General features: G+C 43.3%; 1 protein-coding gene and 1 long non-coding RNA gene across 2 annotated transcripts in view; one reads left to right on the top strand and one right to left on the bottom strand.

The window, feature by feature from the left end:
- Positions 1 to 27,704, top strand: part of LOC115073365 — a 96,892-nt gene that overhangs the window by 15,341 nt on the left and 53,847 nt on the right. The window contains exon 2 of the long non-coding RNA XR_003851997.1: positions 21,205 to 21,320. This is a non-coding gene — a long non-coding RNA (uncharacterized LOC115073365). The remainder of the gene's footprint in view (positions 1 to 21,204; positions 21,321 to 27,704) is intronic.
- The window catches only part of CAMK4 (calcium/calmodulin dependent protein kinase IV), a 618,142-nt gene that overhangs the window by 589,180 nt on the left and 1,258 nt on the right, over positions 1 to 27,704 (bottom strand). The gene's annotated exons all lie outside the window — the stretch shown is intronic.

The following is a 27,704-nucleotide window of genomic DNA, read 5'->3' as shown; positions in this document are numbered from 1 at the left end:
TTTGGCAAATCCATTTTTATCAAATCCATTTCTGTGTGACCAAGTTTTAAATTGATTGAAAGTGCACTTGCATATTTACTAAGCCCTCTGAATCACATTTCTGTATTGTATCTACATTTATAGCTGTTTCAATAGACAGGGATGAAAACCAGCAAGTACATTCAGCCAGCGACATTTCTGGACAGAAGTATTTCGGGGAGGATGCAGGGGGGGCGGAGTCACGCAATAGGGAGGTAAGCTGAGTATGGAGGAGAGCAAGCCAAAGCAACATTTCCACACAACATATTCACCCCCAACAGCATGGTCCTCGCTTTTAAATCGGATATAAAAGACACAATAAGGAAATGTCCCAAGGTCCTTCTGTCCAATTTTTTAAAAATCCAACCAACTTCAACCTCTCAGTAAAACTACCATTAAAATTATTTGATAGCCTCATTTAACCAATTCTTCAACGTAGATGTGAGTGAATTCTGAAGTCTATACAGGAAAGGACAGAATCTCAATATAAATCCTGCACCTCCAGTACTCTACATCCACAGAAATTCCTCTGTCAATGGGCCTAGAACATTGACTTTTTCAACTCATCAAACAAAAAATAATGAACCCAAATTTTGGTGTCACTTCAGTAATAGCAACACAAACACCTTCCACTGCCAGACATTTTGTGAAGTAACAAAAAATTCTGCAAAGCACACTCAGAGCCTATATAGCAAACCTATCATACCATAACAGCACTGACTCCAAGGCCTCAAATAGCAACAACCCTATCTTTAAAAAGGCTGCACTGTAAATATTACATCGGACCCTAGAACACCAATGCATTTCCACCTCCTGTTGTGGAAACAAAACAAATCGGATTGCTACAGATGCCTACATAGGAACTACATGCTAGCAGAATAGTTTACCCTGGTCTCAGATGCAGAACAATGAGAGAATAAAGAACCACAAATTAGAATTGGAAATAAACAGACAAAAACTGACATGGCAAACCCAAGAAGCCAGACTCCATAAGCAATGCAATACAGACAGAGAAACAGAAATCCATTTCATCCTGTACTTTGCAAAATACAAAAACAGAAGAGATGCACATTTTGAAAAGCTGGTATATTCCAATTTCTAAAAATTGAAATTAAATGTTCTTTTCTACCTGTTATCTGGGCATGTTATCTTATTGTGTTGGTCCCAGTCTTTCTTTTCCAGTTTCCTTGTGCCAGGCTTCTCCTAAGTTTTTCTTTTCCAGGATTTTCTATCCAATTTTAATTTATTCTCTCCCCTCTTCTCTTCCTCTCTTCTATATCTGTTTCTGGCATTGATCTTTCCCTTTCATCTTTTTCTCCATTTCTCTCTTTTCTGCCTCTCTGTCCACTCGTAGCTATATTTCGCCCCTCGTTCTCTCCTTTTTTACCCTCCAGTCTATAGTCTTCATCTTTTCACCTCTCACTTAACTACCAGCTTTCCATCTCCTACTCTCAACCTCTCTCCAGCCCTTGCACCCCCCCCCCCCTCTATCTCTCCTTCCCTAGCCTTCTATTCCCCCTCTGTCTTTCACCCATTCTCTAATTCCCCATTTTCAACCTCTTTTCTCACCCGGTCCTCAGCCCTTATCAAATTTCTTCTCACTCATTCCCTCACCATCTCCTCTTTTACTATCACTCATCCCTTCCTGGCATCCACCCCTTTTCTTCTTTCTCTTACCCCCTACCCATCTTCCCATTCCCCATCTTTCACCTCCTCCCTAGTCCCATTTCCACACTCTTTGACCATTCACAAACCTGTCCCTTTCTTCTGTCTCTCAGCCCCTCCACTTTCCTGTCCCTTTACAATGACTCTCATCTGCTCCCTTACATCTCCAGGTCCTTCATGCCATCTCTTCATCCCTCTCTCCCTCCAAACACTCTTTTCCCCTTCCCTCCAGACAATCTTCCCCCTTTTCATGCACTCCATCTCTCCCATTGTTGCTCTTTCCTTATCTCCTCCCTTTCAAGCTTCTTCCAACCTTCTGGCTCTCTCCCACAGATGCACCCAACCCTACCCTCCCTCTAGAGGCACTTCCCCTCTTCTCACCCTTCCCTCCAGAGGCTCTCCCCCTTATCACTCCTTCCCTATCCTCTCCCCTCATTTCAAAACCTTCCCCCAGCTTCTGTCTTCCCCCTTTCTCTTCTCCCTCCATCATTCTAGAGGCTCTTCTCCCCTTCTTACTTCCTCCCTCCAGATGCTCTTCCCCTCCTTCTCACACCCTCCCTATGCTCTTCCTCTCCTTTTCACCCCCTGATTTCCAAGGCTCTTCCACCGCTCCCCCCCCCCCCCCCCCCACACTGGAGCTGACTACAGCCAGTCCCATAATTTATCTACCCCAAATTAGTCTCTCACCAGTTTTTCTTCTCCCCATCAGTCCTCACTAGTTTCTCTCCCCAACCATCAATCCCCACCAGTTTCTCTCTTCCCCTTCCCCTCACCTTACTGCAATATTCCTCTGCCAGCCATGCTGATGTCCCTGATACTCCTCTCCATCTCTGCCAGCTGGGCAAGCATGTTGAAAACTTGTAGGTGACATGTCATGTAGGCTGATCCCATTCATCACAAGCTTAGCCTTCAGAATGTATTGGCTAGGGTGTTTTGAACATGCTTGCCCAACTGGACACTAACAGAGGACTAATGAGGACAGCAGCGCATGCTCTCTCTACTCCTCTGGCTGGATCAAGACTGGGTCAAGGGTGGCCCAAGGTGTGATGTGCAAGGCTGTGCACGCACCTTAAAGGAAAAGATGGGCAGCAGCAGGAGCTGCATTTAAGCAAACGTCATCTCCTGTTGCCACAGGGCCAGTCTTACGGTAAGAGCTGCAAGATCAGCCCCGCGGCAGCAGGAGATGACATTTGCTTAAATGCAGCTCCTGCTGTCAGCTGGCTGCGGGGTATGTACGGAGGAAGATCAGCGGCCACAGATTTGATGGCAGTGCACTGCGGCATCACGTCGGACAGGGGTTCGGTTTACTCCTGTCCAATCTGATGTCTGAAATTGGGATGGCAAGTCATTTTTGAGGGGGGGATGGCACTTGCCACCCCTTGCCAACACATAGCGATGCCTATGAGTAAAGCTGTGTGCCCCATTTTTCTTTAGCGCTCTCACTTTTACCTGGCTCTAGCTCATATTTTCATTTCCTAAGTGTGCTTGTAACAAATGAACAGTCCGGTGAGGCTATTTTATTCACGGGTTTTCAGTTTTTGAGTGTACTCTTCATCTGTATCAGGATTAAGAGACATCATGCAGCTCACCGACCTTCTGTGCTTCCTCCCAAACATCATCCCATATAGTGCTGATTTGCATACAAACACACAGCTTTCTGCAATACACAGAGGTCTGAGAAAGTAGCTTATGTCTGCAGTGCTTTGTGCACTATGAAGTATATAATCAAACTGCCTGCATTTCAGCAAACTCCGTGGGTAGTTTGCCAAAATAATCAAAACAAAAGTACGCAAATAGTTTTGCTTTATTGCCATGCAAAAAGTACCCACACAGATCTGTGCCCGCTTTTTGTGTGAATACTTTGTAAGGCAAACTACCCATGTAAGTGCCTTCCATGACCAAATCCCACCCTGGGATCACATCCAAAGATGTTTAGGTAAAAGTACCCCTGTTATCCACATACGCGGCTACTTTGTACCTGCATTATAGGGTGGGTAATAATCCACAAGACCAAATTCATAGGTAAAACTGTTACCCATTGAAAGGGCTTTCGTTAATGCCCTCATCTCATGTCACTTAACCTAGCCAATTCCACTTTCATGCCAAGCATCTTCTGCGCTTCCAATTGATCATGGTGCATGCCAGGCTATGGAAAAAGTGCAAACAAGCTCTCAGTGTGTCAAAAGATCCTGCTGCTGTTCGGTTTACTTTGCAGACTTCTACTGAAACCAAATTCTAAGTATGAACCATGCAATGTATATATAATGGAGAGCTGAGGCGAGATCTTGCAGCATTTTGTGCTGTGTTCCATTTACATGACCTGTCTTGGTAATGGCCTACACCATAACACTGTGCTAGCAGTGGCAAGTTTACAATCCTGGATACTTGGAAGAACTGTTTAATGATCTGATAGATGGCATCAGCATCTCTTCACTCACAGCAATCGACAAATCCTAGAAATTTTTTTGTTTCCTGATTTTGTGTACCTCACACACTTTGTCAATTCATGTTTGAAACAACGTTCTCTGTCAACAAGAACTGAACCAGTTGAAAAAATGCCACAGGCATTGCACAGAGGTGCATTTTGCCTCACTCATTTGTTCCCCTCCCCCCTTCTCCCCACTTACCACTGTCACCATCAGAAATTTGCAGCAGCTTTTACAAAACTCTGCTGCCAGGTTTGTCCTGAAGGCTTCTTATCATGATCATGTGACTCCTTTGCTCTGTCGACTCCATTGATTGCCGGTGGAGCAAAGGGTCAAATTTACATGTAGCAAGCCACTATAAACCAGATTTCTTGCTTCACAAGCTTATAATGTGTTGCAACCTTACAATGTGGATCGAATTGCGTCTGGATATTAGTGATGAGTTTTGGACCTGCCAAAAAGGGGTTTTCAACCCTGCAGAGGCCGCAAGCCACCGCAGCCAAGGTCATGGAATATAAAAATACCTTAAAAACCCTGTGTGCTCTCCTGTGAATGACAAATGTTCTTCAAGATCCAGCACTCACAGTGTTAACAAGTTGGGAAAAGGGCTGCACTGTTTAACCTGCCCAGAGAACAGCACTCCACAGCCAACAGAGGAGGAAGCCAAAGGAATGCTGGGAGACCATTAAAGGTAGAAGGCGCAATTTGTCTGCCTTTGTCTGTGTGTGTGAGAGTGGTGAGGACAGCCAGAAGCTGGAACCAGAAGCCAAGAAGAGAGGAGTGCATCTGGCACCCCTACAATCAGTTCTTCTCCTGAAGAGCTAAATATCAAGAGAGACAGAAGTCTGCGCTCTGAGAGGTAGATTTTCAAAGCATTGCTTGGGCAAAAACGGCCACATACTCACGTATGCAGGCCACACACGAGCAAAGCAGATTTTAAGAAGCCACGAAGCATGCACATGCATACCCATGCACGCATCAAGAGTAAGGGAGCAGAAAAGGGGCAGGGCATGGGCATACTGGGGTGGGGCTATGATTTGCGCGCATATCTCCGAATTTTAAAAAAGCTGACCATAGCACGCGTTCGTGTTGTTATCCGCGTAACTTTACTGTTGGTCCTGATGAGAAGCAAGTCTAGAGATCTCAAATTTTAGGGCTTTCAGCACAGCGTGAAGGTTTGAGGTCAAGTGGGGGACTTACAGGATGAAGAACGTGAGGGGTCTTGAAGACCTCAATATCAAATGGACAAACTGGTGGACTAATTGGAAAAACTGTTTTTTCCCTCGTGTCAGCATGTTTTAAAATCTGCCTGTATACATGCGTAAATGCCACTAAAGCCCTAGCGGAAATACACGTAGGACATTTACTCAAGCCGCCTCAAGATTACGTGCACACATACGCACAGCAAGGGGATTTTAAACTATATGCACATACTTGCGCATATGATTTAAAATTGTAGCATATTTCCGCTCATGTGCCAAGACGCACGTTTATGGGCGCATGCGGATTCCTTTTAAAATTAGCCAGTGAGGATACAGAGAGACAGACATCTGTTCTTGCTTCATAGCTGAGCTACATGTAAAATTCCAGGGACAGAGTTGCTGAGAGACTGAAAGACTTCCTTTCCAGAGAACCAGGACCCAGGAGCACATGGCTGGATCACCCTCCTAAGAGACAGAGTTAAGTAATCTAAACTTTGCTCAGAGTATTTTAGCAGAGGAGAGAGAAGGTTTATTTTCTTGACTTTTGTCACAAATTCAGTATCTCATCTTAATTGATTCAGCCTTTCAGCCGAAGTCAAGCATAAACCCTTGCTTGACTTCAGCTGGCAGGTACTGGGAAAGAGAAACTGGTGGACCATGGTCTTTTCGTAAGAGACAGACCAGTTTTCTGCTTAGTACCAAGAAAACCATTTGAGGAAGTTCCCCAGGACAGAGAGACCTTTCACACACTGTAGTACTCATCTATGTACTTTGTCATCTCTTCCAGCGCTTCTCAACCAGTGTGTCGCCAAACATCGGCAGGTGTATCGCATCTCCTGGTGTCCCACTGCCCCGTTGTACTTTCCTTCTCCCTTTTTCCAGCTCCCGTGGGCCAATTGGAAGCCTCATTTCTTCCTACCCCCACTGCCCAATGGGAAGCCTCTTTCATTCTGCCTGCCCCCGTGCAGACCAATCGGAAGCCTCCTCCCTTCTACCTGCCAATGGGAGTAGAAAGAAGTGAGGAAGCTTTTGATTGGCTGGTGAGGCAGGCATTGCATAGCCCAGGGGTGTGGGAGGAATAGCAGTGTTGAACTCCGATGAAGCAAGGCCGCCACGAGAGCCCATTCCCATGGCGGCGAAGAGGAAAACCCAACCCCGACGAAGCAAGGCCACCACAGGAGCCTTTTCCCATGGCGGTGAAGAGGAAACCTGACCCCGACCAAGCAAGGCCACCATGGGAGCCCATCCCCGTGACGACGAACAAGACACCCGACCTGACCAAGGCCACCATGGGAGCCCATCCCCGTGGTGGCAAAGAGGAAACCCGATCCTGACTGAAGCCACCACGGGAGCCCATTCCCGTGGCAGTGAAAAAAGAAGGCCCACCGGAATAAAGCCGCAGCGGAACTGGAGCCCATCCCTGCAGTGAAGGAAGAAGAAGTTTTTGGTGAGAGCTTGTGTGTCTGTGTGTGAATGAGTGCCTGGGTGAGAGCTTGTGTCTGTGGGTGTGAATGGATGCCTAAGTGAAAGCTTGTGTCTGTGGGTGTGAATGGATGCATGGGTGAGAGCTTGTGTCTGTGGGTGTGAATGGATGCATGGGTGAGGGCTTGTGTCTGAGGGTATGAATGGATGCATGGGTGAGAGCTTGTGTCTGTGGGTGTGAATGGGTGAGAGCTTGTGTGTGTGGGTGCCTGGATGAGAGTTTGTGTGTGTGTGTATGGGTATGAATAGGTGCCAGGGTGAGAGCTGGTGTGAATGGGTGCTTGGGGGAGAGCTTGTGTGTGTGGGTGTGAATGGAAGCCTAGGTAAGAGCTGGTGTGAATGGGTTCTTGGGTGAGAGCTTGGGTGTGTGGGTGTGAATGGAAGCCTGGGTGAGAGCTTGTGGGTGTGAATCGGTGCCTGGGTGAGAGCTGGTGTGAATGGGTGCGAGAGCATTTGTGTGTGATTGAAAGCTTGTATATAAGAGACCATGAGTGTGATTGAGAGAGAGACTGGTCAGGGAGGTGATGTGTTTCTGTGTGAGAGAGAGAGAGACTGGTCAGGAAGATGACTGGTGTGGGAGAGACTGAGACTGGTCGTGGGGACTAATTGTGTGTGTGTGTGTGTGTGTGTGTGTGTGTGTGTGTGTGTGTGTGTGTGTGTGTGTGTGACTGGTTGTGGGCGCTAAGGAAGAGGACTGTGAGGACAGAGCTTCAGCAGCCCTTGCTGCTTCTGGTGAGTGCTATTGGTCTGGAAGGGAAAGGAGTAGGAGAGTTGCTGGAGAGGGTAAATAAAGGTGGCTTTTTAAATGTATTTTTCTTGATTGACTGCCATTTTAATTATTGGGTATTATGCGATGTCTGCTGTTTTGAAATATTTTATTGATATTTTGACATGTTTTAACAATTTTTATGAGTTTTTAATTGTTGGATATTATTCTGTTCAGCAGCTGTTTTGTAACATTGTTAGTATGGCTTTACAATTATTTCTGTGTGGGGCTCTATAGCAGCTTGGCTTATTCTGTTTTCCCAATAGGAAATGTATTAGTGTTTAGGGCCTGGTTTAATAGTTGTATTTCTTAGATACGGTTGTTACTGTTTGAGTGTGTTCCATAATACAGGTGTAACTTTGTGCGGGTTAGTTTGTGTGCATTATTGCAAATCTTGAGAGTCTGTTAGGTGCTGGTTCGCACTGCATGCAGCGTGGCTTTTTTGGTTTTCCATTCCAGTTTCTGTCTCCATATTTATAATTTGTGGTTTTTCTGTACTTGGTGAAGGTCAGTTCTGGGTGTGTGACCGAGGTGAGATATTTTACTAGCATGTAGCCATTTGTATCAATCTTATTTGTTGTGTTTTCTCAATAGGACATGCATTAGTCTAGGGGCTTGCCCCTTTGTGCGCCCCTTCGTGCAGCCTCTGAGTCTCAAGAAAAAGTAGATAATAGAATAAAAAAAAAAAAAAAAGTAAAAGTAAGAAGGATATTCATATCCTGACCTTAACCTCAGTCATCACCCCCTCCTTCGGCTGAGAATCTCCCGACTACAAAGGGAAAGTACCCGCCCTCATTTTGACCAGAGACCCTCTCTGAATCACAATCCTCTTTCAGAAACCCATAATCAAACCTCCAGCATCCAGCAATCGGACTACACTCAACCTCCAGCTCCCTTCACTTGGACTACACTCAATCTCTACCATCCATCTCTCGGACTTCACTCAACCTCCAGCTCCCTTCACTCGGACTACACTCAATCTCTACCATCCTTCACTCGGACTACACTCAACCTCCAGCTCCCTTCACTCGGACTACACTCAATCTCTACCATCCATCACTCGGACTACACTCAACCTCCAGCTCCCTTCACTTGGACTACACTCAATCTCTACCATCCATCACTCGGACTACACTCAACCTCCAGCTCCCTTCACTTGGACTACACTCAATCTCTACCATCCATCTCTCGGACTTCACTCAACCTCCAGCTCCCTTCACTCGGACTACACTCAACCTCCAGCTCCCTTCACTCGGACTACACTCAATCTCTACCATCCATCACTCGGACTACACTCAACCTCCAGCTCCCTTCACTCGGACTACATTCAACCTCCAGCTCCCTTCACTCAGACTACACTCAATCTCTACCATCCATCACTCAGACTACACTCAACCTCCAGCTCCCTTCACTTGGACTACACTCAATCTCTACCATCCATCTCTCGGACTTCACTCAACCTCCAGCTCCCTTCACTCGGACTACACTCAACCTCCAGCTCCCTTCACTCGGACTACACTCAATCTCTACCATCCATCACTCGGACTACACTCAACCTCCAGCTCCCTTCACTCGGACTACACTCAACCTCCAGCTCCCTTCACTCGGACTACACTCAATCTCTACCATACATCACTCGGACTACACTCAATATCCAGCTTACTTCACTTGGTCCTCTCTCAACCTCTCAACCTCAACCTCCAGCATCCATCACTCGGACCCCCCCTTTGTGCAGCCTCTGAGAACAGAACCTGTTTCATTGGCCACGTCTTTCTCCTTTCATATCTTGAAAAGAACTCAGCGTTTCACCCTCAAAATTTTAGGTTTACATAGGCAACAAGATTCAAGACAGCTGAGTTAACATCAACAATCAACATGCTAACTGGTTTCCCAATCCCCTTACATCACCATTTTTGCCATGGTTCATACTCCATTCCAATCATCAGGAAATTACGCAATTATCAAACTAAACCTCTACCACAACATTACAACCGTCAACAAAGGCTAATTCCAATAATGATTTCACCAATCACACAATTCCTGGGCCTTTCTCTTCTATCCCTAACACTTTTCAACGCACAATCGCTTTCGAAAAAAACACACATCTTAAATGATTACCTTACAGAAGTAAACCCTGATATCTGTGCAATCACAGAAACATGGCTTAAACCCACAGATATAGCTCTATTAAACCAACTACCTACTCAACTTTACAATTTTTTCTCCATCCCTAGACTCAAAAGAAAGGGAGGAGGTCTTTTCCTAGCATCCAAGAAAGAGCTAGGTTTAACTTTACAATATTCAAATATCACATCGAACATAGAGTTTGCAGTTTTTAAATCCGAGCATCTACAAATTGGACTATTCTACGCTCCTCCTGGAACTATAGACTCTGACCCCTCCCCGGTCATTGAACTTACCGCCAAATATTTCAACCCAGATAAACCTGCCATTTTATTGGGAGACTTCAACATACATGTCGACGCTTCACCACAAACAACAAACTGTGTTACCCTACTCTCATCACTCAGCTATATGGGTTTCACACAAATAATAAAAAGCCCAACCCACAAAGCAGGCCACACGTTGGACCTTATTTTCATTAATCAGTGTATCTTGCCCCCGGATTCACCCTCTTGTTTTCCTGTCCCTTGGACGGACCATCAAATTATTAACACGACACTCAAACTCTCAGGACATCCTCCCACTTCATTCCCAAAAACCACTATTCAATTCAGGAAACCCTGTTCCACAGACCTTCTCAGCAACCATCTCTCTAATGAATTATCTCAACTTGATCTCTCCAACGCTTCTACAGCCATATCTTCATGGTGCAACATCACCAATAAAATCGCTGATCTAACCTGTCCTTCAATCACCAAAGTAGTACAACCTTCGCTTGACAACAGGAAACCCTGGTTCACCACTGAACTGAAGCTGCTTAAACAAGAACTAAGAAATAAAGAACACACATGGAGAAAAAACCCATCCCCCATAACATTAGCTGTATACAAAACCACTCTCAATGCCTACAGGATCAACATTCTTAAAACAAAGAGAGATTTTTTCTCTAAAAAAATACATCATTTCATCTTTGATTCGAAAGCACTCTTCTCCTACGTTTCTGCCCTCACTAAACCATCCCCTCCTACCATTCCAGATGATCAAGCTCTCAACAAAGCCTCCGAACTAGCTGATTACTTCAAGGAAAAAATTGATAAATTGACTGTCTCTTTCTCTTCATCTAGTTCTTCTCCTCCATCTCCACCCAATACTCCACCCAAACTAAATACGACTCTAGAAACTTTCGAAACCACATCAGCTCTTGAGATTGAAAATATTCTCAAGAAAATGAAACCATCCGCTCATCCCTTAGACACAATTCCAAACAACCTCCTCATCGCTATAAGGAATACCATTTCAAAGCCAATTGCCAATATCATTAATTGCTCTCTTTCCCAAGGTCTAGTTCCTGACCAACTTAAACTAGCAATTCTTAAACCTCTTCTTAAAAAACCTAATCTTCCGGCCACAGATCCAGCTAACTTCCGCCCAATAGCCAATTTGCCAATGATCGCCAAAATTATGGAAAAGATAGTCAATAGACAACTATCAGAGTACCTTGAAGAAAACTACATTCTTGCACCTTCCCAGTACGGTTTTCGTAAATCGTTAAGCACTGAATCCCTACTTATCTCTCTCACCGACAATATTCTAACTAATATGGATAAAAAACAACCTCACCTCCTTATTCTTTTAGATCTCTCTGCGGCCTTTGACACTGTCAACCATTCATCTTTATTACAAGGTCTGATAGACATAGGCATTAAGGGAACAGTACTCAGCTGGTTCAAGTCCTTCCTGGTTAATAGACAATTCAAGGTAAAGATAAACAACAAAGAATCACACCCGGTCCCAGCAAATCAAGGAGTCCCTCAAGGTTCCTCCCTCTCTCCAACCCTTTTCAACATTTACCTTCTCCCTCTCTGTCGACTTCTTAAAAATCTAAACCTAACACCCTACATTTACGCGGATGACATCCAAATAATCATCCCAATCTCAGAATCCCTTCACAAAACCTTGATTCACTGGAATAATTGCTTGCAACTAATCAATCATCTTCTATCCAGTCTCAGCCTCATTCTCAACAACAACAAAACAGAGATCTTAATTATCAGTCATGACGTTAATAACAATCTAATATACACAGCTGTCCCACTCAATTCTACCACTCCTACAATTAATCATTCACCATATGTACGTGATTTAGGCGTCATGATAGATAATCAGCTTAACTTCAAAAAATTTATAAACACCACCACTAAAGTCTGTTTCTATAAACTTCTTGTCCTGAGAAAATTGAAACCACTTCTCCACTTCAATGATTTTCGGATGGTTCTACAAGCCATTATACTAACAAAAATTGACTATTGCAACTCGCTCCTTTTTGGCCTACCAACCTCATCCATCAAACCCCTCCAGATGATTCAAAACTCTGCAGCTAGAATCCTTACCAATACGAATAAAAGAGACCACATAACCCCCATACTAAAACTCCTCCACTGGCTGCCTATTAAGCAAAGGATTCTCTATAAAGTATACACAGCAATTCATAAATCTATTTACAACATATCCCCACTCCACTTAAGCACCCAACTACGTTTTCATTCTTCAACTAGACCTATCAGAGGAGCTTATAAAGGCACACTCTATGTTCCTTCAACAATATCCTTACATCAGAAACGTTCCATTTCTTTAGCAGGACCTGTCCAATGGAACATGCTCCCACCAGACATCCGCCTTGAGATCTGCTTTGCTTCCTTCAAAAAGAAAATTAAAACCTGGCTCTTTAGCCAAGCTTTTCCAGAACTTTGATTATATTTTACCTCCAGCTATCAAGATTTTCTCACCATCTCAATCCCTTTTGCAGATCACAGTTATCTTAGACAATTACGCCTTATTTTATGATTTGATTTCTCAGAGACTTTACAACTTTATCAGTGTTATTATTTGAATCTGTTTTCCATGTTTCCCAAGTTCTATAACCTTGTTATATGTACCGCCTCTTGGCATAATTTTTATGTTTCAATGTAAACCGATGTGATCTGTATTTTAATACAGGAACACCGGTATATAAAAATCTAAAAATAAATAAATAAATTAGTGGTAAATTACTGTCTTTTCATAAGGAAGGCTATTGTGCCTGGTAGTAAAAGGAGTTTGTTTTGCTTTTACTGAGATGTCATCAGAACCAGAATATCTTTTTTGTATGGCGAGTTGTACAGGGTAATGCCCCAGATCTGCTCTGAACTCATTGCTGGGGGTTGAGGGGATTCCTGTGGATGCAGAGTGCATGTTTACATTTAGCCCCATGATGGTCACATGTTCAGTGTCATGCATGTGAGAACCATCTGTCAGCTGTGTCCCGGCCAAAAAAGGTTGAGAACCACTGATCTAGCCTGCTTCATCATCAAGAGGGACTTCTTCATTTTCTTGATTGTTTTTTCCAAACAATTTTGTGTTTGAGACAGGATTCACCCTTTATAAACTGGTGACATTGGGGTGGATCTGTTTCCCCCCCAGGGGTAATTCATAGTCCAGACCAAGGGGGTCACATAAGTTTCTGACCTTGATTTATAATTTGTTGCAAGACGCTGCTCCATCTTTTTTATCTGATTTTTTCAAGGTTTATATTCCAAAGAGATCCTTAAGATCTGTGGATAGGCATTATCTTGAAATTCCATCAGTTAAGAAGGTGTACTTTCAGGAAACAAGGCAGCATTGTATTTCTATTGGGGGAGTATTGCTCTGGAATAACTTGGCACTGGAACTTTGAGTTATATCTGATTATAAATTATTTCGTAAAACATTGAAAATTGTTTTATTTGGTGAAGTATTCCAACACGTGATGTCCCAGTAATTGAGAGGTTGTTTATGGAGGTTTAAGAAATTTATGTGATTTTAAGTATGTTTATGAATTTTGATGCTCTATTTTTTATTGTGATCCACTTAGCATGGCATGCTGCCAGTATAGGCGGAATTTAAATGTTTTAATTAAATTAATTTAATAACTCCCACTGCTTCTCTAATTCTCTGAGGTCAGTGGGAGAGCAGCTTTACTGTCCAGCAGCAGTGAGAGCAACTGCACAGACTCGTGCTGCTCCATGGATGCTGGTCCAGATCCCCCTTTGTTGATGTGTGATGTGACCAAGTATGCACACTAACAAATGCATACAGATGGATGGACTTGCCATCCCCAACCGGCGATCCTGCATGTGCGAAACACACCTCAAAAAAAAATGTCCCTGAACTTTCTGAATGATATTAATTTTTACAAAATTTGCAACTATTTCTAAAAGCTTGTTTCAAGTTGTGCAGCCTAAGGCCTGGATTTATCAAAATGCACTAAATATCGCCTGCGATAGAAAAAGGGGTGCATTTTATGGTAACAAGCTGTTTATCACAATTTCTGCTAATACCTATGCGAAGAGCTAAGTTACTGCAAATTGTAATGCATTTTTTGCACTTTGAGATAAGTGCCAGAATGTAGTATTTCCTACATACAACCACTGGGGGGAAACACCATGTTTGAGAGTGAGAGAGAGACTAGCTGTAATGCTCTAACCCTAGATAGGTATTTATATCTCTATGAGAGGCTCATCTCGAGGTGAGGTTTAGGTATTAGTGTAGAGGTTATGGCCACTTTGACATTCAAAGTGAGACATACAAACAGAACAGTGCTCTCTTGTGAAGATTTGATGACCCTCGGAGTGAGGAAACTCACTCAAAGATGATATTTATGCAATGTTCTCTCAACCTAGCTTGATGGACTCTCTACCTGGGTAACATCAAGCTAGGTTGAGAGAACGTTACACAAATCTCTCATAGAGATATAAATACCTATCTAGGGTTAGGGCATTATGGCTAGTCTCTCTCTCTCTCTCTCAAAACAGGCCTTTGAGAACACATCATAAAATACAATGCAACCTATCACACAGCTTAACAGTACTGAAAAAGGTGTAGTGAAAGCCATGCAATAGGACTTTGCACAATGGTAAACCCACTCCTCCTCTTTTTCAGATTTGCATCACACCATACGTTATGGTGCTATCACATGCTAATTTTTCTTGCAATTGATTCATCATATTTCAAAAATAAATCGCATAATTCCAGAAAGTTTCCATGCCTTACTGATTCTTATCCTTTCTCCGCTATTAGTGTCCATCCAGTCCCAAGTTGTCACTGCTACACATTTGAGCAGCTATTAGTCTCTTGTTTGTCCTGCCTTTCTCAATGGCTTGCTTGTTTTTATTATGTATGTTTCTTTTGTGACCCACTGCGAACTTTGGAGAGCATAGGCAAGAAATGCTTTTACATAAATAAATATAATTCCTTGTTTTACCAGGTAAAATAGTAAATTGATGATTTTTCAAACACCGCCTTCTTGTGAGAATTTGATAACTGTGCTTCAACAAATACCACCTTTCTGGACACTGCTTATATATACAGCAAAATCTACATGCTTCTAAGTTTTTTTTCTTACATTCTTCTAGTCCCTTACACCTTTTGCGGTGAAAGCAGGGTCTTTCAAACCAGAGGAATTGGGATAAAATGTCTGCAAGAAAACGGTATCAGCCTGCTCATCCTGTAATATTCCGATGTAAATAAATGATGTTGCCAAACACGGCTTTTTGATACTCAGATAAAAGAGGCTGTGATGGCCTTGTTGCAGTGGTATCAAGGTCCAATATGAACGTGAGGATGAGGCTGTTGTCAGCTGAAACCATAGCATTAGGCTGACTTAATAAGCCTTTATCCTGCTAATCAAGGTCCTGTATGTCACTGCAGCAGGCAGCCAACCAAATCTCTGAACCTCACTTGCACTCACTTGGGATTTCTTTTCCTGGAATTTCTACATTCATTCTTGATGCACTTATCGGCTCTTACAAGCAATTTTTTTTTCTATAATTTGTAGAGCATACTGTGAGCACCAAGCAAAAACAATAAATTTCAAATATCAATGTTATTATTCACTCACAACTTGAGTAATAGAAAAGCAGACTGAATATCAAGGTACATGTCCCGCAAAGAAACCTGAGATCTGCTAATAAGGCTCTATTGACTGTCCCCTCTGTCAAATCAGCACGCCTCACACAAGTAAGGGAAAGAGCACTGTCACTGGCGGGTCCGGTGCTGTGGAACACCATGCCACTCGAATTAAGATTGCAGAGAAATCTGAAAATATTCAAAACTAATCTGAAAACCTGGCTCTTTAAACAAGCTTTTTATAAAGATAAAGAGAAGGAAAAAAACAGTTGATTATTACAGACGCAACAAAACAGAAGTTGTTATTGTCATTTTTAACCTACAAATGCATAGTAATGTTAAATTCAAACCGCCTAATAACTTCCTAACAAACAAGCTTAACTTAAACACTTAGGGGTAGATTTTTTTAAAAAGCGCGATCGCGTACTTTTGTTGGCCCACCAGGCGCCAACAAAAGTACGCTGGATTTTATAAGATACGCGCGTAGCCGCGCGTATCTTATAAAATCCTGGATCGGTGCGCGCAAGGCTGCCGATTTTGGGCAGCCGGCGCGCGCCGAGCCGTGCAGCCTGCCTTCGTTCCCTCCGAGGCCGCTCCGAAATCGGAGCGGCCTCGGAGGGAACTTTCTTTCACCCTCCCCTCACCTTCCCCTCCCTTCCCCTACCTAACCCACCCCCCGGCCCTATCTAAACCCCCCCTACCTTTATCCATGGATTTACGCCTCCCGGAGGGAGGGTTCCGGAGGGCACGGTTCCGGGGGCGGTTCCGGTGGGGCGGTTCCGGTGGGGCGGTTCCGGAGGGCGCGGCCACGCCCCTGGAACGCCCCGGGCCGAAACTACGCCCCCGGGCCCGCTCCCAAAACGCCGCGTCCCTCCCCCAAAACGCCGCGTCGTTCAGCCCCACCCCCGACACGCCCCCTTAAAAACCCAGGGACTTACGCGCGTCCCGGGGCTCTGCGCGCGCTGGCGGCCTATGCAAAATAGGCGCGCTGGCGCGCGAGGGCCCTACTCACGTAAATCCGGGCGGATTTACGTGAGCAGGGCTTTTAAAATCCGCCCGTTAGTTTATTCTACTAAATTGTTACTGTACTATCATGGCACATGATTAATTTGTAATCTATACCACTCTTAATTTTCATTATCGTGCCTTTTTGTAAACCGTTGTGATGGTTATCTAACTTAACAACGGTATAGAAGAGTTTTTAAATAAATAAATAAATAAATGTTTGCATTGTTTGCGGGAGATGAAGTGACAGGGAGAAGATCTCTAATATATCAAAGCCTTTTTTTCAGGCAGTAGGGTCTCATTTTTTTTTATTAGTCTCTAATCCTTTGGGGTCTTCACGTGCTGAGAGTCTTATGTCTCTAATGTCTTCAAGCAGTGGCATATTATACATCTGCAGCAGATGTTCTTCTACACCAGATTTAAAGCTCTATTCAACTCCCCTTAAGACTGTATTCTACCACTCTCTAAGCCAGACCTCAAGCTATAGGCTCCCTAAGCATTTTGCAGGATTATGTCCAGCTGGAGTAGTAGCTCTAGCCTTACCACAACCTTCCTCCAATCAAACCTTGCTTCTCTGGCACTTTGGCTTCACTGGTAGACTCCTGCACCTTGCAAGCTCTAGCTGGCAGCTCCTTGACTTGATGCTCATCAGCTGCCCTTTTTCAGTTTTTCCAAGGGCCTTTTCTTCTTTCTCAAATCACACTCTAATTCACCCAATCTGTCTCTATGTCTTCTGACCCCTTAGAATTGGGGACTGGCCACTGTCAGAGACAAAATGCTTGGTTCGATGGACCTTTGATTTGATCCAGCATGGCTGCAGTAACATCACTTTCTCTTTCATTTTCTTCTCTGTGGTGACCTTTGCTTCCTTGATATGTTAACTGCACTTATCCCTGTCCTGTCCCTAAGATTACAGATTCTTGGATTCATCACACACCTGTGTACATTTAAGAGTGTCCCAGACATGGGCTTAGCGTCCATAGTGCACAGTGGTGCACAGGCACAACCAACTTTAAAATGGGGTATGCCTTGCACCACCAACTTGGGAAGCTATTGCATCTTCCCTGGCTCTCCCCCCAGAACATCAGTGCTACTGACCACCACCACTAATGTTCCCTCTCTAAGTTGAATGTGTACACAGGAAAAGTTCTGCGCTCGCGCACCCGTCCAGCTCTAAGCTGCATATGTATGCTTGTGCACAACTTGTTCTGTGGGCGTGCACAGCTTGCCCCCCTCCCTGTCCAGTAAGCCTGGATAGGCCGTGGCAGACCCCATCCCGCCCCAGCCCGAAGCAAAGAAGAGGCCAGTGGGGCCATGGTGGACCCCATCCCACCACGCCCAAAGTGAAGAGAAGGCTGTCAGTGCTGTGGTGGACCCCATGCCACCATGCCCCGAAGTGAAGCGGTCGACAGGGCCGTGAGTGAAGAAGAAGAAGCAGAGGGGGTGTGACCCAAAGCGAAGAGGAGGCCTTGTTAGTTTGCGTTTTTATGTCTGTGTGAGAGCTTTTTTGTCTGTGTGAAAGCTTGTGTGTCTGTGTGAGCACCTGTGGGTTTGTGTATATGTCTGTGAGAGCCTGTGTACATGCGTGTCTGTTTGTGAGATCTTGTGTGCATGGATGTGTGTTTGTCTGTGTGAGAGCCTGTGGGTGTGTGTATATGTCTGTACGAGAGCCTGTATGTGTGAGAGCCTGTGTGCATGTCTGTGTGAGATCTTGTGTGCCTGTGTATGTGTTTGTCTGTGTGAGAGCTTGTATGTCCATGTGAGAGCCTGTGGGTATGTGTATATGTCTGTATGAGACCCTGTATATGTGAGATCCTCTGTGCAAATCTGTGTGAAATCTTGTGTGCCTGTGTGTGTGTCTGTGTGAGAGATTGTTTGTCTGTGTAAGAGCCCTTGGGTGTGTGTATATGTCTGTATGAAACCCTGTATATATGAGAGTCTGTGTGCATGTCTGTGTGAGATCTCGTGTGCCTGTGTGTGTGTATATTTCTGTGTGAGCTTGTGTGTCTGTGTGAGAGTCTGTGGGTATGTGTATATTTCTGTACGAGAGACTGTATGAGTGAGAAGCTGTATGTGTGTCTGTGTGTATTATTGTATGTCTGTGAGAGCCTGTGTGTGTGAGAACATACCTATGAGAGCCTATGTGTCACAACCAGGCTCTCAAGGCACACAGTGTATGTGTGAGGAAGAGAGAGCCTGAGTGTGTGAGAGAGAGGGTGTATGTTTGAAAGAACTGGCATGTATATGAGAGAGGGAGTGTCTAAAAGAATGAATGTGTTAGTATATGTATGTGAGTGAGGGAGAGACAGAGAGAAGATAGCTTGTGTGGCCCTACCTCCACTAATGCGTGATAATCTCAGAGTGAACGGAAATCAAAAGATCCCAGGTATGGAAAGCAGGAGATTTTTTTAATCTTTATTAGTTTTAATTATTGGGTGTAATTTGATGTTTCTATTGTTTTTAAATGGGTTTTTTTATATTAGAACATTTTTTAATTATTGGATGTTTTATTCATCAGATGTTTTGATTTTATTGGTGTTTTTGGAAATTTATAACATTTTTTAATTATTGAATTTTTATTCATCAGAGGTTTTGAAATATTTAATTGGTGTTTGGGAAATAGAACAAATTTATGCAAGTTTTTTTTAATTGGATGTTCATCAGCTGTTTTGACGTTTAATCTTTTTATTAGCATGGTTTTAATATGAATGATGTTTTAAAAGGAATGATGATGATCCTGTTTTTCCACTGTTGCACTGCATAACACAGTTGGGCTTGTGGTTTCCAATTCAGTTTTTGTTGACACATTTCTATTCTGTATTAGGTAAGGGTCTGTCTGTATTGGAAAGGTCCAGTTCTTGTGTAACTTTAATTCTTGCTGTGAAAATGTTGGTACTTATCACTGGCTTATACGGCACTATGGTTATCTCTTCCTCATTTCTATTTAATTTTTTTTAATTTCTCTTGCATACAGAAAGCGGTTTTGAATGTTCTTGCAGAAAATATTTTTTCATTCACATATTTCATTGTAACTGCTGTTGGTAGATTAGTTCTTTATTTTAAGGGATTAGCTAATAGAGATGTGAATCGTGTCCTCGATCGTCTTAACGATCGATTTCGGCTGGGAGGGGGAGGGAATCGTATTGTTGCCGTTTGTGTGTGTAAAGTATCGTCATAATCGTTAAAATCATGAGCCGGCACACTAAAACCCCCTAAAACCCACCCCCGACCCTTTAAATTAAATCCCCCACCCTCCCGAACCCCCCCCCCCAAATGCATTAAATTACCTGGGAGTCCTCCGTAGCGGCGGTCCGTGGCTAAATCGGGGGAAGGGGGAGAGCACGAAAACCGGCACACTAGATCGTGAGGTCTTCAGCTGGCGCCATTTTTCAAAATGGCCACCGCAAAATGGCGGCGGCCATAGACGAAAACGATTCGACGCAAGAGGTCGTTCCGGACCCCCGCTGGACTTTTGGCAAGTCTTGTGGGGGTCAGGAGGCCCCCCCAAGCTGGCCAAAAGTTCCTGGGGGTCCAGCGGGGGTCAAGGAGCGATTTCCTGCCGCGAATCGTTTTCCGTACGGAAAATGGCGCCGGCAGGAGATCAACTGCAGGAGGTCGTTCAGCGAGGTCCGGAACCCTCGCGAGATTTCCGGACCTCGCTGAAAGACCTCCTGCAGTCGATCTCCTGCCGGCGCCATTTTCCGTACGGACAATGGCGCCGGCCATACGTGTATGGCCGGCGCCATTTTCCGTACGGAAAACGATTCGCGGCAGGAAATCGCTCCTTGACCCCCGCTGGACCCCCAGGAACTTTTGGCCAGCTTGGGGGGGCCTCCTGACCCCCACAAGACTTGCCAAAAGTCCAGCGGGGGTCCGGAACGACCTCTTGCGTCAAATTGTTTTCGTCTATGGCCGCCGCCATTTTGCGGCGGCCATTTTGAAAAATGGCGCCGGCTGAAGACCTCACGATCTAGTGTGCCGGTTTTCATGCTCTCCCCCTTCCCCCGATTTAGCCACGGACCGCCGCTACGGAGGACTCCCAGGTAATTTAATGCATTTGGGGGGGGTTCGGGAGGGTGGGGGATTTAATTTAAAGGGTCGGGGGTGGGTTTTAGGGGGTTTTAGTGTGCCGGTTTTCCTGCCCTCCCTCTTCCCCCGATTTATGATTTTTTGACGATAAATCGGGGGAATTGGTATTGTATCGTGGCCCTAACGATTTTTGACGATTTAAAATATATCGGACGATATTTTAAATCGTCAAAAAACGATTCACATCCCTATTAGCTAATGTTCCCTCTAAGGAATGTGTTGTATCAAAGAAAGTAGTGCTCACAGGGTAATGTAGGAGGGTGTACTGTGTTCTAGGGCACATAGAAGCAGCCAATTTTCTGGTGCACCACCAACGTCAGCAGTCACCCTACAACACCTGGTCCCAGAAGTGTCTCTTACTTATGAATGAGGTCAGACAGAAGGAGTGTGGTTGATGTTCCAGACACTCCCCAATATGAGGTGTTTTAGATCATTAGATTAGAATCTGTATAACAGAGGTGCCCTATGAGTCTGTTCTTTCCTTTTCCTTCTAATTCTCCTGCAGGGAAGGCTGGCAAATGGTCAAGCCTGGAGGCCTCAGGCCTTTGAGGAAGGAGGGTAATTTTGTGATCCAGGAAGATCCTGAGTGAGAGAGAATCCAGAAGTGATCTCTTTGAAGAGGTGAGTAGTGACAAAACTCCTTGTCGATAAGAAAAAATTCCAGTCCTATTCCAATCGTTGAATTTGCAGTCTGGAACAGAGGAAGTGGCCAGCAAGGAGTAGAAAAAGAGGCCACTCAAAAATGTGCCTGAGGATTCTCAGAAGAGGAGCCCTCGGTAATTTTAGAGAGGAGATTTAATTTGTCAACAGGAGAATTAACCAGGAGTGGAAAAATCTGCAGCCTTGCTAAGGGGTCCATACAGGGAAAGTTTGAGTGGTACCCTGCTAGGGGTGAAAGAGGAGAAAAAGCCCTAGTCTACTGATTTTTCTGCTGTAGGCTATTCACTATGCATTGGATTTTTTTTCCAAACGGGTTGCACCAGAAGTAAATTCTTATTTTTTGAATAAAATTCACTGGTGTGGTTATGTTATTAGTATTGGGAGGTACAGAAAAAATATAAAGCCTCTGGGTCTTGAAAGCTTGTCTCTTCCCCCCCACCCCCATCAGAAGAACCCAGGGAACCTATGGAGAGTTTGATGGCCTATCCGCCCCCTCAGTGTCTCTGAGAAGGACAAGGAGACTACATACGGACGAGACCTGAGTCAGTCTCCATGCAGACCCGACCCCTACCTTGAATAGCCCTTGAAATCAGGGAAAAGTGAATGAGATTCAAAAAGGGGCTAGCTGTAGTTTCAGTCCACCTTTTATCCCCAGGCACTGCCACAGAGCCCTAATCTCAAATGTCAGGCCTCTTCCCACCTCACTGCCACTGTAAATCAAAAAGTGGGGGAGGGGGGGGAGGATCTCAGGAGTAGATGCCACATTAATACATTCCTTCCTGACCCAGTCAGGAGCCAGCATCTTCCTACATATAAAGTCTATTCAGAGCTTATTCAGACCTTCATTGCTGCCTACAAGGTGAATTGCTTTTGTCTGGTTTGAAGCATCAGCACATACTGAAGTGGTCTTTATAAAATTTAAAGCAACAATTTGTATAAATAGTCTCGTCAAACTGCCTTGCTGGTACAAAGAGTGCATAGCCTTCCTAACAAGTAATTCTGTGGGAAGACTGTTTAGTAGAAGCTTTACAACTGAGTTTGTGGTTTTTCTGAATACGTTATGAGGTCGAACAGTCTAACAGGAGGCAGCACCTGTGCAGGGCATAACTTTAAAAGACATTATTTAACCCTGTAAAGTAAATACACTGATGCAAGAAAAATCTGTACACAGACAGGAATTCTAACCCTCACCCTCTCTTGCAATTCTCACAATTACAAATAAAATTTAAACATTGCATGCAGATCTATTTCATGCAATTTCATTGTGGATACCCTCGAAACTAGACTGGCTAGGGGCTAGTCCAACACTGGCTAGAGAAATATTGGTCTAGCGCACATATAACTCTTGTGAAAGGAAAAGGGACACAATTGTCTTTATTTCAAATTATTTCTAAACCACATTCCCAGTCAAACCAGCTGGTCACCCAAAGTGATGCAGAAAGTTAAAATCACTACTCAATACAATTCAAATAACCAAAGACCCTACCTAGAAAACAAAACAAATGAGATTAAAAATAGTACATAAGAACTGCCATATTGGGTCCGACGAAGGGTTCATCAAGCCTAGCATGCTGTTTCCAACAGTGGCCAATCCAGATCACAAGAACTGAGAAGATCCCAAATAGTAGATAGATTCCATGCTGCTTTATGCCCAGGGATAAGCAGTGGCTTTCTTCAAGTCTCCTGGTTAATAATGCTTGTATTGCCCTTAGCTCTCATTCTTTAGCTTGAGTGACTATGCAGTCAGTTAAACCTTATTCCTAGCTTCAGATGCCAGAGAAAACTCAGTCTTTGAATACCAAACAACATTTATTTGAATGATGAACAGTTTGATTCTCATGGAATGGGAAGGCATCAAGAGTAGCCACACACAGGCCGATACAGCTCCGATGGTCACCAGCACTTTGAAAATATGCAAGACCGTCATGAATGAAGCACTGAAAGATAAGTGTAGAATCTCCGGCATTACGGACACTTTGTTTCTCAATTATTTGAATTTTAATTGCAAAAGAAAAAATGCTTTAAAAAAATTTTCTCATGGTAAATTTACAATTGTACTACCGAATTGAGTTCTTCAAGATTGTTGAACTGATATGACCTATGATTATATATAAGGCCGAGTCTAACACGCGAAAGCTCATACGATGAAGCCTATTATGATGGTCATTACATAAGGACACGTTGATTCATTGGTATAGCGTCGACAATTGGGAGCCTTCGTATAAAGTAACATATACTAAAGTCGTGTACATCTATATATTGCACATTGAATAAGGAAAAATTGGAATTTCACAACATCTTATAGTGAGATTTCAATTACCCCAATCTTGACTAGGTAAATGTATCATCGGGACATGCTAGAGAGATAACGTTCCTGGATGAAATAAATGACAGTTTTATGGAGCAATTGGTTCAGGAACCGACTAGAGAGGGAGCAATTTTAGATCTAATTCTCAGTGGAGCACAGGATTTGGTGAGAGAGGTAACTGTGGTGGGGCCGCTTGGCAATAGTGATCAAAATATGATCAAATTTGAATTAATGACTGGAAGCGGGACAGTAAGCAAATCCATGGCTCTAGTGCTAAACTTTCATAAAATGAGAAAAATAGTTAGAAAAAAACTGAAAGGAGCAGTTACAAAGGTAAAAATTGTGAAAGAGGCGTGGACATTGTTAAAAAATACCATCCTAGAAGCACAGTCCAGATGTATTCCACACATTAAGAAAGGTGGAAGGAAGGCAAAACGATTACTGGCATGGTTAAAAGGTGAGGTGAAAGAGGCTGTTTTAGCCAAAAGATCTTCATTCAAAAATTGGAAGAAGGATCCAACAGAAGAAAATAGGATAAAGCATAAGCATTGGCAAGTTAAATGTAAGACATTAATAAGACAGGCTAAGAGAGAATTTGAAAAGGAGTTGGCCACAGAGGCAAAAACTCACAGTAAAACCTTTTTTAAATATATCAAAAGCAGAAAGCCTGCAAGGGAGGCAGTTGAACCGTTAGATGATCAAGGGGTTAAAGGGGCACTTAGAGAAGATAAGGCCATCATGGAATGATTAAATGATTTCTTTGCTTCGGTGTTTACTGAAGAGTATGTTGGGGAGATACCCTTTCCGGAAAAGGTTTTCATGGGTAATGATTCAGATGGACTGAACCAAATCACAGTGAACCTAGAAGATGTGGTACACCTGATTGACAAACTGAAGAGTAGTAAATCACCTGGACTGGATGGTATACAGCCCAGGGTTCTGAAGGAACTCAAAATTGAAATTTCAGATCTATTAGTAAAAATTTGTAACCTATCATTAAAATCATCCATTGTACCTGAAGACTAGAGGGTGGCTAATGTAACCCCAATATTTAAAAAGGGCTCCAGGGGCGATCCAGGAAACTTCAGAACAGTCAGCCTGACTTCAGTGCCAGGAAAAATAGTAGAAAGTGTTCTAAATATCAAAATCACGAACATATAGAAAGACATGGTTTAATGGAACAAAGTCAGCATGGCTTTACCCAAGGCAAGTCTTGCCTCACAAATCTGCCTCACTTTTTTGAAGGAGTTAATAAACATGTAGATAAAGGTGAACCGATAGATGTACTGTATTTGGATTTTCAAAAGGCATTTGACAAAGTTCCTCATGAGAGGCTTCTAGGAAAAGTAAAAAGTCATGGGATAGGTGGTGATGTCCTTTCGTGGATTACAAACTGGCTAAAAGACAAAAAAACAGAGAGTAGGATTAAATGGACAATTTTCTCAGTGGAGGGGAGTGGGCAGTGGAGTGCCTCAGGCATCTGTACTGGGACTTGTGCTTTTCAATATATTTATAAATAATCTGGAAAGGAATACGACGAGTGAGGTAATCTAATTTCCAGATGATACAAAATTATTCAGAGTAGTTAAATCACAAGCGGATTGTGATAAATCGCAGGAAGACCTTGTGAGACTGGAAAATTGGGTATCCAAATGGCAGATGAAATTTAATGTGGGTAAGTACAAGGTGATGCATATAGGGGAAAATAACCCATGCTATAGTTATACAATGTTAGGTTCCATATTAGGAGCTACCACCCAAGAAAGAGATCTAAGCGTCATAGTGGGTAACACATTGAAATCGTCGGTTCAGTGTGATGCAGCAGTCAAAAAAGCAAACAGAATGTTGGGAATTATTAGAAAGGGAATGGTGAATAAAACGGAAAATGTCATAATGCCTCTGTATCGCTCCATGGTAAGACCACACCTTGAATACTGTGTACAATTCTGGTCACCGCATCTCAAAAAAAGATATAGTTGCAATGGAAAAGGTACAGAGAAGGGCGACCAACATGATAAAGGGGATGGAAGAGCTTCCCTATGAGGAAAGACTAAAGAGGTTAGGACTGTTCAGCTTGGAGAAGAGACGGCTGAAAGGGGATATGATAGAGGTGTTTAAAATCATGAGAGGTTTAGAACGGGTAAATGTGAATCGGTTATTTACTCTTTCGGATAATAGAAGGACTAGGGGGCACTCCATGAAGTTAGCATATAGCACATTTAAAACGTTCTATCTCACTCAACTGCACAATTAAACTCTGGAATTTGTTGCCAGGGGATGTGGTTAGTGCAGTTAGTGTAGCTGAGTTTAAAAAAGGATTGGATAAGTTCTTGTAGGAGAAGTCGATTATCTGCTATTAATTAAGCTGACTTAGAAAATAGCCACTGCTATTACTAGCAACAGTAGCATGGGATAGATTTGGTTTTTGGGTACTTGCCAGGTACTTATAGCCTGGATTGGCCACTGTTGGAAACAGGATGCTGGGCTTGATGGACCCTTGGTCTGACCCAGTATGGCAATTTCTTATGTTTTTATGTTCTTAAAGTAAACACTTGACTGTGCAAGATGCAGAAACTATTCTACCCCTATCTAGAATGGCAACTATTTATCTGCTTGATCTTATTTCATTGCATGGAATATAAATAGACAATAAATAGGTTTCTTGCTATTTTATTCAAATAAAAAGAATTTTCTTTGGAAACCACAAACCCAGTGTGCACTATCTTATTTGTAAAAGTATCTGGGGATAACTTTTGTACAAGAGTTTTTTTTTCAGCAGAGCGCCTCAGAAAGTATGCCCCCTGCCTCCCTAATATCTCTGCCAATTCCTCCCCCCCAGCCACGGACTCCAGAACTTCTTTTTAGCAACAAAGAACTGAGGTTACATATGGTTTCTGTTGTTGGGGTTTTGTTTTGTTTTTTTGCTTTACAAAACTATTTAAGACATTCCCGGGTCCAAGAATCATTTTATAGAACATATGGTGGAACAATAAAGCAGCCATGGAAACAGAAGATTTAAACGGTGACTGTTTTACTTCTACACAATTAAACACAGTCCCTTGACACTGTATACAAAACTGGCAGGGCATTTATTTGAAGACAACAATAGTATGACTGTCTGATAACTACTGTAAATGTTACGGCGAACAAAATTACAACATGTTGTTGAAAATGGTAACCAACACAGAGCAAGGCTTAAGTGTATCCTGCCACTGAAAAGGTAAATTTGAAATGACCTAACAAAAATCATCTGACATAACATTTGAACCATGAGAGAAACATTCAAAATATCAGAAACATTAAAATATCAGAAATGTGCAGATGAAGGGGGTGACAAAGTGTACACATGGCACATTATAGTGATACAGGGCAATGCTGTATGATACAACAAGACTGGAATGGTATGAAATGAATGAACTCCACTTGGATGAACGCCTACACGTGTATATGTGGTCCCTAAAATAAATACACACACATGCACACACCGTCAGAATTCCCGAACATCTCCCGAAAATTTGGTGTGGATAGAACACTCAACACATTATTTTTTTTGGAGGGGGGAGGAAGGGATAAAGAACACAAACACAGAAGCATGCAGACATGGCACTCTCATAAGCCTTATTTCCTTTGGAAAACTGGCTATAACGGAAAGACAGAAGGGGGGAAACCCTATAACCACCCTCCTTTTATAGTCTCCACAAATGTTTTGCAGTGGCTCGCTATAGTAGCTAGAGCTAGAACAAAGCAAGCTACCACATGTACTATAACTACAATTGATAACTTCATTAATAATAATATTTGTTTATTTTAATATCGATAATGCATGCTTTAGAGCTGCATAGTAGTCTCGATCAATGGCTGTGGGCCCTGAGGGCAGCTCTCCTTCCCTGCACAGCACACAAGCCCTCCTGTCCAGCATCCGTCTGCAGGGATCCTAGCGCTGATTTACACATATCACATGTTCCAGTGCACCAGGAGGCAGCGTATGCCTTTTCTTCAACGATGCTCACCCTTTTGTCACTGAGCGAGCCACATTA

Source organism: Rhinatrema bivittatum, chromosome 1 (genome assembly GCF_901001135.1).
Source record: "Rhinatrema bivittatum chromosome 1, aRhiBiv1.1, whole genome shotgun sequence".
In the NCBI taxonomy this organism is placed as follows: Eukaryota; Metazoa; Chordata; class Amphibia; order Gymnophiona; family Rhinatrematidae; genus Rhinatrema; species Rhinatrema bivittatum.
The sequence above is the reverse complement of the archived record's forward strand: the minus strand, read 5'-3'. Positions and strand labels throughout refer to the sequence as shown.